Genomic DNA, 17,452 nt, shown 5'->3' on the forward strand with positions numbered 1-17,452 from the left:
GCTGCTATTGCAGCTGAACGTTATCATATGTAATTTTCCAAATTCTCAATAAAGGCTGACCTCTTTTACCTCAAAAAAAAAAAATGTAATATTCTGTGATATGTAATATTATGTAATATCTGTAGTATTATTAGGTTTACTACTTACCTTAGGAGTAGTGCTTGTCTTATTAGGCCCAATTGTAATTTGTATATATATAATTCATTCTTGTAAGGTGAATGAGATATCTGAGTTATTCAGTCAAAATTATCTCTTGGTTTTCGTTATATTTGACTTGGTATCAGAGCAGAGATCCGATCCTGGACTCTGACTCATTGTTCTTTGATCCTTGACCCTTGTTCTTTGTGCTTGGATTTGTTCCTTGTCCTTTGATCTTTCATCTCCGTTGCCTTCTTATATTTCCAAGTACTTTATCGTTTTTTCCTTCCGCTGCGTATTCACCATGGTGAAAGATCAAGACGTTTCGACCGTGATCAAGCAAGATGGAGATGGTGAGACTTCTCATGGTTCCAACCAAATTTCTGTCTCCGTTAAAGATGATTCAACTGGAAGTTATGGAGGTGTCAAACTCAATGGCTCTAATTACCGAACCTGGAAGAAGATGATGGAGGCTCACCTTTGTGGAATCGATAAGGTGGGCTATGTTGATGGTTAGATTACTGAACCACCAATTGCAGCCAACAATTATTCAAAATGGAAGACTGCAAATAGCTCGGTAACCTCTATTCTTTACAAATCCATGACTGAAGATGTTTCACAGATGATTATGGGGTGTAATACAGCTGAAGAAATCTGGGAAAGCCTTAAGGAGATCTGCTTTAACAGAATGAATTTTGCCAAGGTTTATGAGTTGAGCACTTAAGCCTCCCGTATGACACAAGATGGAAAACTAGTTGCCATGTATTTTGTAAAACTAAAGGGGATTTGGCCAGAAGTTGATCAGATGCATCCATGTCGCATAAAGTGCCCGGATGATGTCAAGATTTATAAGGAGGAGCAGGATCTCATGAGAGTTCATGTTTTTTTGGCTGGGCTAGATCCAATATTTGAGAATGCAAGGAGCGAATTGCTTCGCCGGACTACCACACCAACCTTGCAGCAAGCCTTTGCTTATATTCACAAAGATGAGACTTAGAGGGCTGGAACTAAAGTAGTTACTTCAGAAGTTGCAGGCCTTACAATACAATCAAAGCTATCTAATCCCTCAAGTAATCGGTCACTCTCAGGCAATCGACATCCTTCTTCTCTGCGTCCCTCTCCTCAAGGTCCTCCTCCAGGATTTTCCTCAAATCTGACTTGTAATTACTGTAAGAATCCAGGCCACATCAAAGCAAATTGTTACAGGTTAGTCGGTTTTCCAGCAGGCTACTTTGATAGGCCCCGACCTCAGGACAACAAACCCAAGGGAAAGGCTGCTGTTCATCTTGTTCAAGACCAAGATTACTATGCGGTGACAGAACCAGATTACACCAACTTTGCTGGTAAGGATACCGCATCCGTAAGTCGCAGTGGTAATGGTAAGATTGGAGTTGCTTTAAAAATTTCTAGCCTTACTGGTGGCAATACTTGGATAATTGATTTGAAGCATCTGACCATATGACCTATGATCGTAGTTTCTTTCTTTTTCTCAATCCACCCTCTATTTCCTCTATTTTCAATGCCAATGGTGATTCTTTTCCTGTTTTAGGAATAGGGTCGGTTCGTCTCACCCCTTCTTTGACACTACATGATGTTCTTTATGTCCCTGAGCTCTCTCATCATCTTATATCTGTGCCTTAGCTTAATACTCAATCTCGGTGTTCTGTAACATTTTTTCGGTTGTATGTGATTTTTCAGGACCTCCTCACCAGGGAAATAATTGGCAGGGGTTATCTGAGGGGTCGACTATTTCATCTAGATTGCATGTTCGCCGGAATGAACCCGGAGAAGGCAGTCCAAGCAGCGTTGATTTTGACTGGGGTTACTAATCAAGTTGAAGAATTATGGCTATGGCATCGGAGATTGGGACATCCTTCCTTTAGTGTCATGAAGAAATCTATGCCATCCTTGTTTCTGGGCATTGATGAGTCTAATTAGTTGCACTGTGAGTCATGTGTCTTAGCTAAAAGTCATCGTACTAGTTATACTTTGAGTACTACTAGGAGTTCTTTTCCTTTTGAGCTTATTCATTCTGATGTATAGGGACCTTCCCGTGAGTCAACCTTGTCTGGCAAACATTGGTTTGTTTTGTTTATTGATGATTATACCCTTCTTACTTGGGTCTCTTTATTGAAACACAAATATGAAGTCTTCTCTGCTTTCCAAGAATTTTTTTCTCTTGTTCAAAATCAATTTGGAGCCAATATTAAAGTTCATTCTGATAATGGGGGGGAGTTTGTCAATTCTCAGTTTCACCAATTCTTTCATTCTCATGGGATTATTCATCAAACTACTTACCCTCAAACCCATGAACAAAATGGGGTGTCAAAAAGAATGAATCGTCATGTTCTTGACATAGCCCGGTCTCTTCTATTTAGTGCTTATATGCCTAAGTATCTTTGGGAAGATGCAATTCTCACTGCTTGTCATCTCATCAATAGGCTACCTTCCTCTGTTCTCAATGGTCAACCCCCTATGCTGCCCTTTCAAATCATGTGTCTGTCCCTTCGTTTTCTGATCTCCCTGCTCGTGTCTTTGGGTGTGTTGTGTTCGTCCATGTTCCTAAGACTCAACGGTCCAAACTCGATGCCAGGGCATTAAAGTGTGTTTTTGTGGGCTATGGTGTTAATTAGAAGGGCTACAAGTGTTTTCATCCTCCTACACAGAAAGTTTTTGTTACCATGGATGTCACCTTTTTATGAGGATGCATGTTACTTTTCTCTCATCAATCCTTCACTTCAGGGGGAGAAGCACACTTTTTTGGAAGAGAAGTCTTGTGGGATTGAAATTCAGCCCATTAAAGCCAACGTCACTCCTGCAAAAACAGAAAAGGCAATTACCGAACAGAGCATTATGAGTTCCGAAACGGAAATGGCAATTGCCAAACAGAGCATTGCGAGTTCTGAAACAGAAACGGCAATTGCTAAATGGTTTACCCTTCGCCATGCAACTGCTGAACAGAGCATTGCGAGTTCCGAAATAGAAAAGACAATTTCTGAATCATCTACCCTCCAAGAAGGCCAAGCTCCTCCACCCTTCTTAGATATAGATAACCCTTGTCAACCAATCCCTGAGGAGCATCCCAATCTTGAGGTTAGTGGTGTTTCTTCTAACTCTAATATTGGTGATAGTGTGCATGTTTTTCCTCCTAGGTCCACCCATGGTAAACCACCTCGTCAATATGAACCAAGTTTAGATGTTAAGTCTAAGTATGTCATAGCTAACTTTGTATCCACCCACCGGTTATCCAAATCCCATGCTTCTTTTGTGAATCAAATATCCTCTGTATTTGTTTCCAGTAAAGTGCAGGGTGCTCTCAAGGATCCCAAATGGTCTCAAGCGATGAATGAAGAGATGGAGGCATTGGAAAAGAATAATACTTGGGAGTTGGTGCCACCTCCACAAGGAAAGAGAGTTGTTGGATGTAGATGGGTGTACACTATCAAACACAATGCAGATGGTTCAGTGAACAGGTATAAAGCAAGACTTGTTGCAAAGGGATATACTCAAACATATAGCGTAGATTATGAGGAGACCTTTGCTCCAATAGCAAAGTTTAATATTGTTCGAGTGTTGATGTCTCTAGCAGCTAATCTAGATTGGCCCTTGCAATAGTTTGATGTGAAGAATGCCTTTTTACATGGAGAGCTATCTGAAGAAGTCTATATGGATCTACCACCAGGATATGAGGCAAGCACAGGAGGTAGATTTGTGTGTAAGTTAAATAAGTCCTTGTATGGACTCAAACAATCACCACTAGCTTGGTTTGGAAGATTCTCTCAAGCTATGCGTCGTTTTGGGAACAAGCAGAGTAACTCTGACCATACATTGTTTCTGAAAGGCTGTGAAGGTAAATTAACTGCCTTGATATTTATGTTGATGATATGATAATTACTGGTGATAATTTAGAGGAGGTTGAAAGATTAAAAGATCTGCTTGCATCAGAGTTTGAGTTGAAAGATCTTGGTTCTCTTAAATATTTTTTAGGGATTGAGGTCGCCAGGGGGAGTTCAGGAATTTTCTTGTGCCAGAGAAAATATGTGCTTGATTTGTTGACAGAGACAGGAATGCTAGGGTGTAGACCTGCTGATACTCCTATTGAGCAGAATCATAAACTGGCTGAGTACACTAATCAAACTTTTACAGAGAAGGCTCGCTATCAGAGATTAGTTGGCAGATTAATCTATCTCTCACATACTTGGCCAGACATTGCATATGTAGTTAGTGTTGTGAGTCAATTCATGCATACTCCAAGTGAAACTCATATGGAAGCTGCGATCCGTATTCTGAGGTATTTAAAGTCTGCACCTGGAAAAGGCTTGTTGTTTTCAAAGCATAATCATCTGGATATTAGTGGTTATTGTTGGGGTGGATTTGTACAGAGACTACTAGGATTGCTTGATTAGGTTGCATCTCTTCTGTTTACCCCTTCTGAGTTCAGGTACTGGGTCCAAAGCTTCAAGAAGCTTTGTAGCGTCTTTCCTTATTCCCCTCAGTAAGGTTGGCCTGCTGCGGTGGCATGCTCCTTGTGATATGTATGCAGAAACTTCATATAGCTTTGATAGTCTGATAGATGAGCAAAGTACATGAAAAGGCTTGCAAGAAGGCATGTGGCGTGGGAGCTAGAAGCACATGAGTTGCAAAAGATGAGAGATTTGTTGTGCTAAAGATTTGCTACGGTGTAATCTACTGCAGTGAGAAAAGAATGGATTTTGGTGATGGTTGATGGGTTTAAGGTCGTTTAGAGCTTGAAAATGGTTTTGGATTGGAGGCTGGGAATGCTTGGCTTGTTGCTTGAGACTTGCTTGAAAGATGTATTGTCTAGAGGTTCTGAAGTTTGTTGCTTGGAGGTTGTATGATGCCTATGGCTTGGAGGTTCTGCCCCCTCCTCTTTGCAGCGACCAAAAGCCTTAATTTATAGGCAAAAGGAAAGTGGAAAGCTACAGGAACTTGAGTAAACTCACAGTGCTAAGGTGAAAACTATATCACTAAGAACAAGACTAGGTTTGTGTGTCATGTCTCCCTGCAGCAAGGCTTAAAACATGGAATTATGTTTGTATCGTGTACTCTTACTGCAACGATGTGATCTTTACTGCAGTGATGAAAACCACCACAGTGATGTTAGTTTCAAGGCCATGTGAAGGGAAATATAATGTGTATTTGGGGAAGAGACTTAAGGTCTATGGGGTTAAGGTCCTTAGCAAAGAAAGAATGGACAGATTGATAATTCTCATAATTTGGTATAGAATAGGATAACTACTGCAGGATAAAAGAAGGTATTGAAACTTGGATTGTTGGAAAGACTTTTGGGTAGATGATTGTGTTTAAGCTTATGGGTTTGGATTTTCTCATCTTTGCATGTCCATGTAATGATTTAGATTGTCGCGCCTGGATTTTGGTCCCAAGTCCAAAACCGCCGACAATCGAAAATCAAGAACGGGCCTCATGTACTTCCGTTACCTTCCACACCACATCCAATCTTGTTAGCCCCAAGAGCATGATTGTGGCTTGGGTCCACGTGCGTGGCATGACACTTAATAAGGCAGAATCGAAAGTGAATGGCAAGATCAAGAGTTCTTTCTAGCATAATGGGCTTTAAGCTATTAAAGCCCATAGTTTGTAGTTTTGCGCATTTGTATTTGTATTTGAGCCTCAAATAACTATTGGGCATGAATATTGATTTTTTGGGTATCAACATTAGCCCCCTTGATTATGTAGGCTATGCAATGACTGTGAAATTGGCTACATAATCAATAAGGAAGTAACCCAATGTAAGCATGAAAACCAAGTGTATAGAAGCATGAAATTTGAAAGAATTAGTCACATGAGAACTTGAAGTATTGGCGTGATTTGCTTTACGGAAGAGTGCATGTGTTTACAAGGACAATGAAGAAAATAAGTAAGCATAAGATAATGAGAATGAGTTAAGTAAAAGTGAAATTAATAATGAATTAGTGTAAAATAAGAGGGAACTTGAAAGTAAAGCATGTGTGCGATTGAATGAAAAGTGAGAATAATAAGGTAAAAGCAAGTAGAATAATTGTGAACAAAAGAAAACGAACAAATTTTAAACATAATGAAAAGTGCATAAAGTGTTGAGCATAGTTTATGGTAAATAAGTAAGTAATGAGCAAACGAGGATAATCACGAGATATAGAAAATAAGTTGTTCTTTCGAAAATGAAGAACATGAGTATTAGATGAACAAGTAATTTGGCTAGTGAGAATAATAAGCGAAAGAAGAGTAGAAACGATTTTTGACTTCAAAGTTGATGGCGAAGAGCATAACAACAAAAGCATTTGCAAAATAATTGAGAAATGAAAAGAAAGTTAAAACGGAATAGGTAAGTATGTGTGAAATATGATACGTGGTAAAAGTAAAGTAGGGCATGCAAAATGAAAATACTGAGCATATAAAGTATTTAAAAGATAGAATAGGCATTTGCATTTGGCTTATAGATATGCTTGATGGTTTGTGTCGCACGATGTGTAAAAAGATATATTTTCTTTGCTTGGGTTATACATGCTTGATTACGCGTTTGGCATGTGTAGAATGAGAGTTTGTTTTATGGTTGACTTAAATTTGCTTCAGCTTGTAGTAACTATGCTTAGGCATGTGCATTGATCGCTTAAGGTTGCCTTAATCATTTAGCAGACAAAGGGAGAGTGCGTGGACTTTGAAATGTATATGCTTAAGAGAATAAGCTTGGCATGACTCTCACATGGGCTCCGATAGATGCACGACCTTGACAAAGAGGTGCTCGGCATTGTTGATTTGTATGTGCTTGGCATGAGCTTGAATAAGGCTTGGCGTGTCTCTTTTGGTCGTGAATCTGCTTGACGTTGAGTTTAGTTCGGCGCGGGCCCGAAGTATGCATTGGCTTATTGCATTTAGGATTTACCATATGCATTGGTAATATATATGCATGAATGATGATAAGAGACTCTTAAGTATATCACTATATTGAACGAGTAAAATAGAGTACTTTGTGGCCATGGGCTTGTGAAAGAGTTCTGCTTGGCCCATTTTGTTTGGGCTACCTTGCTTATCAAAGCAACAAGACTAACAGGTAGAAAAAACTTGGCTCGAGTCTTATTGACAAGAAAATGTTCTTTTCTCATGTTGCTGCAGGGTAAAAGGGGAGGTAAGGCCAAATTCCCCTTTTCTCACCAAGTCATAGGTTTAAGACTAAGAGAGATTCTAAGGGATATATGCTTTTATAATTCAGTACCAAGGCTGATAAATCAGGGGTTTTTCTTCTCCATGGGCTGAGCTCCAGGAGATAAGAAGATTATTGCAGTGGCAATTTTTCTTTGGCTTTTGCATGGGTAGGCTTTAAATGTTTGAAAAACTGCATTTAGAGCTTGATATCTAGGATGTTTAGGCTTGATTTATGAACTCATGGCAAGTGAGGGCTTTAATTTTGAGTGATTGCTTGTTGCATTATAGAATCTTGGATAGATTGCTTGCATTTCTGACTTCCATTGCATTTTGTTTTAGGATTGTATATGAATTTACATTCCTAAAGCATGATCAATCATGAGCATAACTGAGGCATGAAATTTTCAATTGACGAGCATGCCAGCTTCAATGTAGGCGTGGATCTTCACTTACTGCGGTGATCACTGCATCAATTGGCCATGAATTGGGCCTTAATCGCAAAACTTCCAGATGTATAGACAAAATTGAGGAGCAATTGGAAAACAAGATCAAACTATGCTCTGGTAATTCAAATCGATTCCTTGCTTGAGATTCACTGTGCAAGTAAAACTTCTGGGTAGCCTCTGTAAGTACACTTGCTTGTATCCATCGATTGCATTGAATAATTGGGATTTTTTTTTTTCTTCAGCATGTAATCATTGCGTTCCTCTTCCTACTGCAGGGAATTGTAATTTCTTCTTCTACTGTAGGGAGTTGTCTAGAATCTTACGCTTTCTTCAATTTCGTGGAGTTGACTGCATGATTCTTCTCATCTCAAGAAATCTTGAATCCTTGGGACTTGTTGAAGTGGGTAATTCTCGATCTTCCATGTTGGATGGCTTATGCATGCAGATGGGTTATGGGTTGTTGGGATGTCTTGTGATGTCTTATGGGTTGTTGGGTTGTTGGGATGTCTTGTGATGCCTGGTGTCTCCGTGTGTGATGATGTTAAATTGGATATTTATGTCTCAAATGAAAATAGGATTTGGCAAGAAAAGGATTTTTCTTGCAATAGAATCAACTTCCAATTTTTTTTTTGGGTTTTCCCTGTTCAAGCCCCGAGCTTTCACCGATGGGCCAATTTAGTGATAATGGTATTTAGTTAGCAACAGATTTTGGGGGAAGGGTTGACTTTTGTGTTTTTAGAAGACACGGATTTGCAGACTTTAGACGCTGGGTGTGAGCCTGATGGATTTGATGAAGAAATTAAAGGTATAATGGAACAATTTGAACAGGTCAGTAGTGAAGATTTGGCAGCTAGTGATTTTGATAAGCCAAACACATTGGAGGCATTTTGAGAACATTAAGGATTGATAGAACAGTTGGAAGTAGACTTCACGAAACATAGAGTTATGATGAGTTGTAGGCAAGCTTGTCAACTTTTACTGAGTCCGATCAATACAGTAGCACAACTTCTATTTTCTCTGCATTTTTCTTCTTCTCCAGGCTTTTTCTCTTCAAGCTAACAAGAAACACCGCAGCTAACTCTTCCCTCTTTTTTTTTTTTTTTTTTGCGCGCTGCGTGGGTATATGTATGCGCATTGTGCTTGTTTTTGAGGTAAGTACTATGAAGAGGAAAAGGTATGCGGCTTTAGCTTGGAATAGGCATGTGTATGCTTGGAGTTGATCAAGAATAGTGTTTTATTGTCTGTTCGTCTTGTTTTTCTCCTTGTTTTTTTTTTTCGTGCATGGGCTGACTTATTAGGATATATCAATTTTGAGCAGGGCATGAACATGTCACATCTTGGCTTGGCTTGTGCATTGCTTGACTTCCGTTATTCATTTTTTGATGTATTGTATATGGCATGACGCATGAGGTGATCTCAATATCTCTTCATGAGCTAGTTTTGTGAATAGTTGCTGGACTTCGTTCTACTCATGACTTAATTGTAAGAACCATGCTATTTGTAATGACATTAGTTCCAGCTACAGTGACTTGTAGACTTGTGAATTCTATGGGTGCGTAAATGAATTCTTTGAGTATGAAAAAGCTTTTTGCTTGATATCTAGCATATAGATCTTTGCCTGACTAATTTACTGCATAAACATTTGGTTCAGAGCAATGAGCATGAAATATCTGTAATTTTGCTGTTGGGGGTAGTTAACTACAAAAAAGTGGTATAAGATGATAGCTGTGGGAAGCTATGGAAAAAGGATATGAGATAGAGATAAAATTCTTGAATTATGGAGTTTGGACATGGATTTAGGAGAAGTTAAGTTTATGAAGTTGGGTTTTGAGGAATGTGTGTGTGTTCAGCACCGCGATAAATGTGGTAAAAAGCCTTGATCCAGGGAAAGGTTTACATGTCAATCTGGGTTTAAGTTAATAGAGTTTGCTACTGAAAAATATGATGGGTAAAAGATTGAATTTGTGGATCTTAAATTTTTGTTGCTTGAAGTTGTGACTTCTCCATGGTAGAGGACATAAGTTATTGAAAATGGCAAATGCCATGCACAAACTGGAATATTGATAAGTATACTAGCATGACTACAAGGATAAGACTATAGTGTACTGTAGATGGGGTTTTGCTTGTTGTAGTAGTAAAACTTTCGATATAGTACTAATTACTTTGGTTTGAGAAAGACTTGCAATAATGGTCTTGGTTTGACATCAGGCCTGGTTGGGTATAGAGTTGAGTGTTGTGATCAATGTCGGGGATTAGGTTTTAGAGTAGAATAGTTACTGCAGTGGAAGTTTTGGCTACGACAAGAAGTTTTCTATTGTTGTAGTGAAAGTGTGAAACATGACTGGGAGCTGTGGGGAGAAAGAATAATCCAGAATAAAAATCATAGTATTAAGACTAGCATTGGTTCTTTGGCTTGGATAAAGACTTGGAATAAAAATGTCATTTCGACATTAGAATCACTTAGCCATGGTGGAAAACAATGACTATGGCATATCTACGATTATGGCTAACACAAAGGCTTGGGAGAGATATTGGCTTGTTGATACGCGAGAGAAGGGAATTTTGAAATATATGTGCTTGAACTACAATATATGATGATCACGTGAATGTACTGGAGACTAAATTAAAACTTCACAGTAAGCCTGAACAAGATCATCATTAGTTAGCCCCCAAGTGTCATAGCTATTATTCTGAGATACTGATTGTTTTTTAGTGTGATGATGGATAATGCCTTTTGCATGGAGTTGACTTGATCGAATAGTGATTGCTTGCTCTAATGCTTTTGGCTTGATTGAGTATTAATTGCTTGTTCTAATGGTTTTAGCTTGATTGAGTATTGCTTGCATATCCTAATGGTTTTGGCTTTACAGAGTATTAGTTGCTTGTTCTAATGGTTTTAGCTTGATTGAGTATTGCTTGCTGCTTGATTGAGTATTGCTTGTCCTAATTGTTTCCTTCGATGTGTGTTTAGTATTTCAAATCAGCATGGTTGAGGCAATAAGCTTTGGGAAAGAGCATGAATGGCTTGGCTAGCTCTTTATTTTTTACGTTTGGATTTCTCGTTTTGACTTGAAGGCTTGAATGGATAAACATGTATTACAGTAAGTCAAGAAAAGTCCACTGCAGCTCACAATGCGCTTATGAGAGGTACCCGCTTGATTTGGTGGGTGTGGATATACATGTGAAATGTTGGGTTAAAGTATGGTGTTGGAATTTGTGTGCTTGACTAAAATTTTGGTTTTAAGCTTCTAGGACAATAAAGCTTAGCATGCTAGGGTAGGTTTGGTTTGCTGAGCAAGTGCCTTTCTATTGTTGGAATATTGACATTTTAGAGTCACGTATATGACTGCTATGTAAAAGAATGCTTGCATATTGTGTAAGAGGCGTGCTTGTACCTTTAATGCAGTGCACTCTTTTTTTTTTCAAGAATAATTTTATTCTTCTTCTCCTGCAGCAGTGATCTATGGAGTTGATGATATCATTTTCATAGATCACAATCCACTTGCAATTTATAGCAGCATAGAATTGGCGGTCTACAACATAAAGATGCAGCTTCTTTGGTTGCCAAAGCATGAAACAGAAATGTGAAGCTCCTAAAAGTAAGAAGGCTCAAGTTGAGTGGTGATGAGGTTATTTATGCATTCTTCGGTTTGAAGGAAAGAATTGAGGTGAGCTAGCTATTTGTGGATTGAGTTACGATCAAAATATTTGGAATGCTTGAATATAGCTTGAATAATGCTTGGTTTTTTTTTTTTTTCCCAAGAGTGTTGCTTCTTTTGTTTCAGATATAGAAGAATAGTAGAGTGATGAGGAAAGGTTACACTTTGTTGGATTAAAGATAGCATCAGGTTTAGCATGGAGCATGATTGTTTTTATTGGATTTATTAGCATGAAACATGAGAATAAATAAGGGCTTTTTTATCATAAGAGATCTGGTATTTTGCTAAAGCACTAGTGGAGTGAAATATATGGTCTGAAATTGAATTATGGTGTTGAGTGGATAGCAGATAACAAAACTATATATAGTAGTTTGGCTTTGATTTTTGTGGCAAACTTGAAACATGAATTTATCTTGACATAAGGTGATTTGGCTATGGCAGGTAAGGATATGGCTCATTGAAGATTTTGGCTGATAGAGAAAGCATGTTTTAGCTTGTTGAGATTTGCTTGAAGATTTTTGAAGCCAAGAACATTAATGGAGTGACGGGTGAGAGGAAATAAGGGATCTAAACCCAGTCCCCAGTGAAGTCGCCATTTATGTTGGGGTGGATTTGTACAGAGACTGCTAGGATTGCTTGATTAGGTTGCATCTACTCTGTTTACCCCTTCTGAGTTCAGGTACTGGGTCCAAAGCTTCAAGAAGCTTTGTAGCGTCTTTCCTTTTTCCCCTCAGTAAGGTTGGCCTGCTGCGGTGGCATGCTCCTTGTGATATGTATGCAGAAACTTCATATAGCTTTGATAGTCTGATAGATGAGCAAAGTACATGAAAAGGCTTGCAAGAAGGCATGTGGCGTGGGAGCTAGAAGCACATGAGTTGCAAAAGATGAGAGATTTGCTGTGCTAAAGATTTGCTACGGTGTAATCTACTGCAGTGAGAAAAGAATGGATTTTGGTGATGGTTGATGGGTTTAAGGTCGTTTAGAGCTTGAAAATGGTTTTGGATTGGAGGCTGGGAATGCTTGGCTTGTTGCTTGAGACTTGCTTGAAAGATGTATTGTCTAGAGGTTCTGAAGTTTGTTGCTTGGAGGTTGTATGATGCCTATGGCTTGGAGGTTCTGCCCCCCTCCTCTTTGCAGCAACCAAAAGCCTTAATTTATAGGCAAAAGGAAAGTGGAAAGCTACAGGAACTTGAGTAAACTCACAGTGCTAAGGTGAAAACTATATCACTAAGAACGAGACTAGGTTTGCGTGTCATGTCTCCCTGCAGCAAGGCTTAAAACATGGAATTATGTTTGTATCGTGTACTCTTATTGCAACGATGTGATCTTTACTGCAGTGATGAAGACCACCACAGTGATGTTAGTTTCAAGGCCATGTGAAGGGAAATATAATGTGTATTTGGGGAAGAGACTTAAGGTCTATGGGGTTAAGGTCCTTAGCAAAGAAAGAATGGACAGATTGATAATTCTCATAATTTGGTATAGAATAGGATCACTACTGCAGGATAAAAGAGGTATTGAAACTTGGATTGTTGGAAAGACTTTTGGGTAGATGATTGTGTTTAAGCTTATGGGTTTGGATTTTCTCATCTTTGCATGTCCATGTAATGATTTAGATTGTCGGGCCTGGATTTTGGTCCCAAGTCCAAAACCGTCGACAATTGAAAATCAAGAACGGGCCTCATGTACTTCCGTTACCTTCCACACCACATCCAATCTTGTAAGCCCCAAGAGCATGATTGTGGCTTGGGTCTACGTGCGTGGCATGACACTTAATAAGGCAGAATCGAAAGTGAATGGTAAGATCAAGAGTTCTTTCTAGCATAATGGGCTTTAAGCTATTAAAGCCCATAGTTTGTAGTTTTGCGTATTTATATTTGTATTTGAGCCTCAAACAACTATTGGGCATGAATATTGATTTTTTGGGTATCAACAGTTATACAGATGCAGACTGGGCAAGTTGTGTTAAGGATAGAAAATCCACTTCTGGTTACTTCACTTTTGTAGGTGGTAATCTTGTTACTTGGAGAAGTAAGAAACAAAAGGTTGTGGCCAGGTCAAGTGCTGAAGCAGAGTATAGAGGTACGGCTTATGGAGTTTGTGAATTACTTTGGTTGAGAAATTTACTTCGTGATTTGGGATTTAAACCCAAACGAGCCATGGATTTGTATTGTGATAATAAGGCAGCGGTGGATATTGCTCACAACCCAGTTCAACATGACAGAACTAAGCATGTTGAGGTTGACAGACATTTCATTAAAGAGAAGCTTGATGCTAAGCTTATCTCTTTTCCTTTTGTCCACTCAGAAGAACAGTTAGCTGATGTTCTCACAAAAGCAATATCGAGTAAGGCATTTCATGACTCACTTGACAAGTTGGGCATTCGTGATCTGTATGCGCCAACTTGAGGGGGAGTGTTGGCGTGAGTCATACTTAACTTATTTATGTAGATATTATGTAATATTCCGTGATATGTAATATTTTGTAATATCTGTAGTATTATTAGGTTTACTACTTACCTTAGGAGTAGTACTTGTCTTATTAGGCCCAATTGTAATTTGTATATAATTCCTTCTTGTAAGGTGAATGAAATATCTGAGTTATTCAGTCAAAATTATCTCTTGATTTTCGTTATATTTGACTTTTTATTCACAAGACATCACTGAAAGTAGAAAGCAAATATATATGCTCCAAGAAAAGAAAATATGAGTTCCAAATTCGATGATAAACACATACATTTTTATTTTTTGGATCTTCTAAATGATAATTGTCAGGTGGACACCCTTTGTTTAAGTCTGCAAACCTAGTTAACCCCAACTCACACATACCATTTCCATTTTTAGGGGGGGCATGAAGTAACGATCAAAAGTCAACCACTTCATATTCGATCAGATGAGTCTTGCATAGGGGTTCACAAATAGGTACTAAAATAGGTAATGAAAATTAGTTCAGGTAACACTAGGGTAGTTTAAGGTACCATTTGAAGGATTTTTTTTGTTTTTGTTTTTTTCCCTCTTTGAATGATGCAGTGAGATTGTAGCACTTCCAAGCGAGGCATAACAAACAAATTGACTGAATGCAGAACCAGAAAAGCAATATCAGACTGATAAGCCATGCCATTAGTAACAACGCAAGTAAGGAGCTACCATGCAGCTGCAGAAACCAATCTGTTCGCAATTTGTTCTTTGACTCTCCCATGTTGCTCAATATAAGCACTCACATCTCTCCCTGCACAAACTTCCACCATTGCAAATATGCAACCTGCATCCGACGATCATTTTGAGGGGGTTTGGGTGGTGGAGATAAGGTTCTATGAATCCGTCAGCAAATTTCAGATGTCATGAAAGTGAAAAAAGAATGGGGAGAAGACTAATATAGTGTTTTGCATCTGCATTAGTCATATGGCAATACTTCAACATCACTTTGCATATGTTCATCTATTTCATCCTACTAATTAAATATAGATACATATCATTTAAGTGACTTAACTGATACTAGATGTAAGATTTAAGCGCGCAGACGCATTCCAGATTGCAGAAGCCTGACAATGTATCGAATAGAACAAGTAGCGCATAGATTACACACCAGATTTTTGAAAAGTACTGAAGGTTACCACTAAATAGCTTACAAATCCTATATACAGGAATCTGCCTATTTTCTAGCAATCTATATTTGGATTTGAAGCCTTTTAAACATCAGACACAACTTGCATTACAGCATATATATATGGGACATATAATTTGCAGTTCCCAACTAGTTATCAAAGGAGATGTAACAGTAAAATGAAGATTCACTCAATTCTACTCGACACATTCCCTAATTAGCGGTAGGCCCAAAACACAGAGAGCTTCCACATTTCACACGAAGATACATCAGATTTAATCTATTTGGCTCAAAGGGCCGTCTTATGATCATTTATAGAGAGTAAAAAGTTCAACCCAAGGCCTAAGATATGGTGCACCGTGGTTTTCATGTTTTACTATCCTGGAGAATGAAACATTAACATATTGCATATACTCTACCACAAAAATAAGGTCTAACTCTCAAACAAGAATGCTAGGTGTCTCACATGCATTTCCTTTAGGTGAGTTGGATTCATCGATCTCCACGCCATTCAGGAGAAAATTAGACTCTTTTATGTACCAGATCATGATGAAAATGTTAGCTCATCAAGTAAAGACCTGAACGAAAGCGGAAGCAGTAATGTAGTATCAAACCATCTTTGGAAAGAACAAAAATACAGTAATTGTAAGCTTAAATATATATATTGGTTCAGAACAAGCATTAGCGACAAACCTACTCTCACATGGCAAAGGCCTTTCTGCATTGAAAATGCATGCAAAAAGTATTGAACCCTGGCCTTCATGCTGATCTCAGCCTTTTACTGGGGACGTAGATGAAGGAACAACCTATAAATATCACTTGGTCATCAATCGTTAATGTAACTAAACAATGACATAATCAAAGTGATGACCCTAAAACATGCAACTCGATCCAGAAAGTTCCTCGGCACAATAAGTGAACAAACTAAATAAATAACCAAGTGATAATCTAAACCAACATCTGCCGAAATCTTCAAATTACGTACCTGTAATACCCAAGGTAAATTTATTTTAATTTAATACATTAGTGTAATACTAGCTAAATTTAGAAAATACAATGTTATAAATATTATATAAATGTGGTTGTCCACTGTAAATACTCATTAGTTATGTCCTTATGATGTAAACATTACTCCTATATAAAGGAGTCTAATGAGAATGAAATAGACACTTTTACCGCCTCCTACACTTTGTTTCTCTATTCTATCTCTCTCTAATTCTCTATTTTATAACACGTTATCAGCACGAATTTGCTCTTGTTTTTCTTCTTCTTCTTCTTTGAACTCCATGATGATCCACAAGCCTTATGGTGCAACATAGTTGCTTATGACCAAGGCTAATGATCTATGAGTTTTTCTTCTTTCTCTTCTAGATGAATATCAATTTTCATTAAGCGATCATTTACATATATTTGTATGTATCTTTTATATGATATAATTGTTGAAAATTTATATTTCATATACGACAATGAGAACTACATGTTCCATTGCTCAAGACTCGAGTCCCTTGACCGAGTAGTCTTAGAACCTATGGTTCTATAGACATCACACGAATGATTTTCTCGTGTGTTCCCTATGGGATCCATTGTTCATATTTATGAACTCTTCGAAACCTTTGTTTCGTATATGAATTTTTCATAGGACATATTGTTCTAATAATTATGGATCCTAATATATCTCATCTTTTCTCTTTGTAGAAAGATGACGCATCTAACAAAATTGGACTTTGATCCTCTTAAAATTTCTGGCAAGAACTATTTGATGTTGAAATTCACCTTATGGCTAAAAACCTTGGAAATTAATGCCATCAAAGTTGACAATAAGTCATCTGTGCAAGATCCCGCCAAACCTATGATTTTCTTGCGTTATCATCTTGATAAAATCCTAAAAGAAGATTACCTTACAGATCCACTTGAGATTTGGCAAGCATTGGCTGATTGATTTGCTCACCAGAAAACCATTGTTCTATCTAGAGCACGATATGAATGGACGCATTTTGCGCCTTCAGAATTTTAAATCTGTCATTGATTTTCAATTCCATTAAACATATGATTACCTCCCAACTAAAATTATGTGGAGAATCTGTCAGTGAAGATAACAAGCTCAAAGTCTCTGATTTTTCTGTGGACAATGGAAAACATATTGATTACATGATCAGTGGCGATTTTCTTGACACCGATAAATTTTAAGCCTATGTTTAGGCGTTTTTTTTGTCTCTATTTATTTTGTTTAGTCATTTTAAGCCTATGTTTTGGCACCGATTAAACATAATTATGTTTCATTATCTTTATCTGTTTAATCATATTTATTATGTTTAAATTACCTTTATTTCAAATCTTTCATAACTGAATTTGTCATGAGTATTTGTTGCAAGAGCTACAATTATCATGATAATGTTTTTAATTGCCATTATCTTGTAGTTATTGTTATTAATAACTCATTTTATT

The sequence above is a fragment of the Rosa chinensis genome, chromosome 2 (assembly GCF_002994745.2).
Source record: "Rosa chinensis cultivar Old Blush chromosome 2, RchiOBHm-V2, whole genome shotgun sequence".
NCBI classification, from domain to species: Eukaryota; Viridiplantae; Streptophyta; class Magnoliopsida; order Rosales; family Rosaceae; genus Rosa; species Rosa chinensis.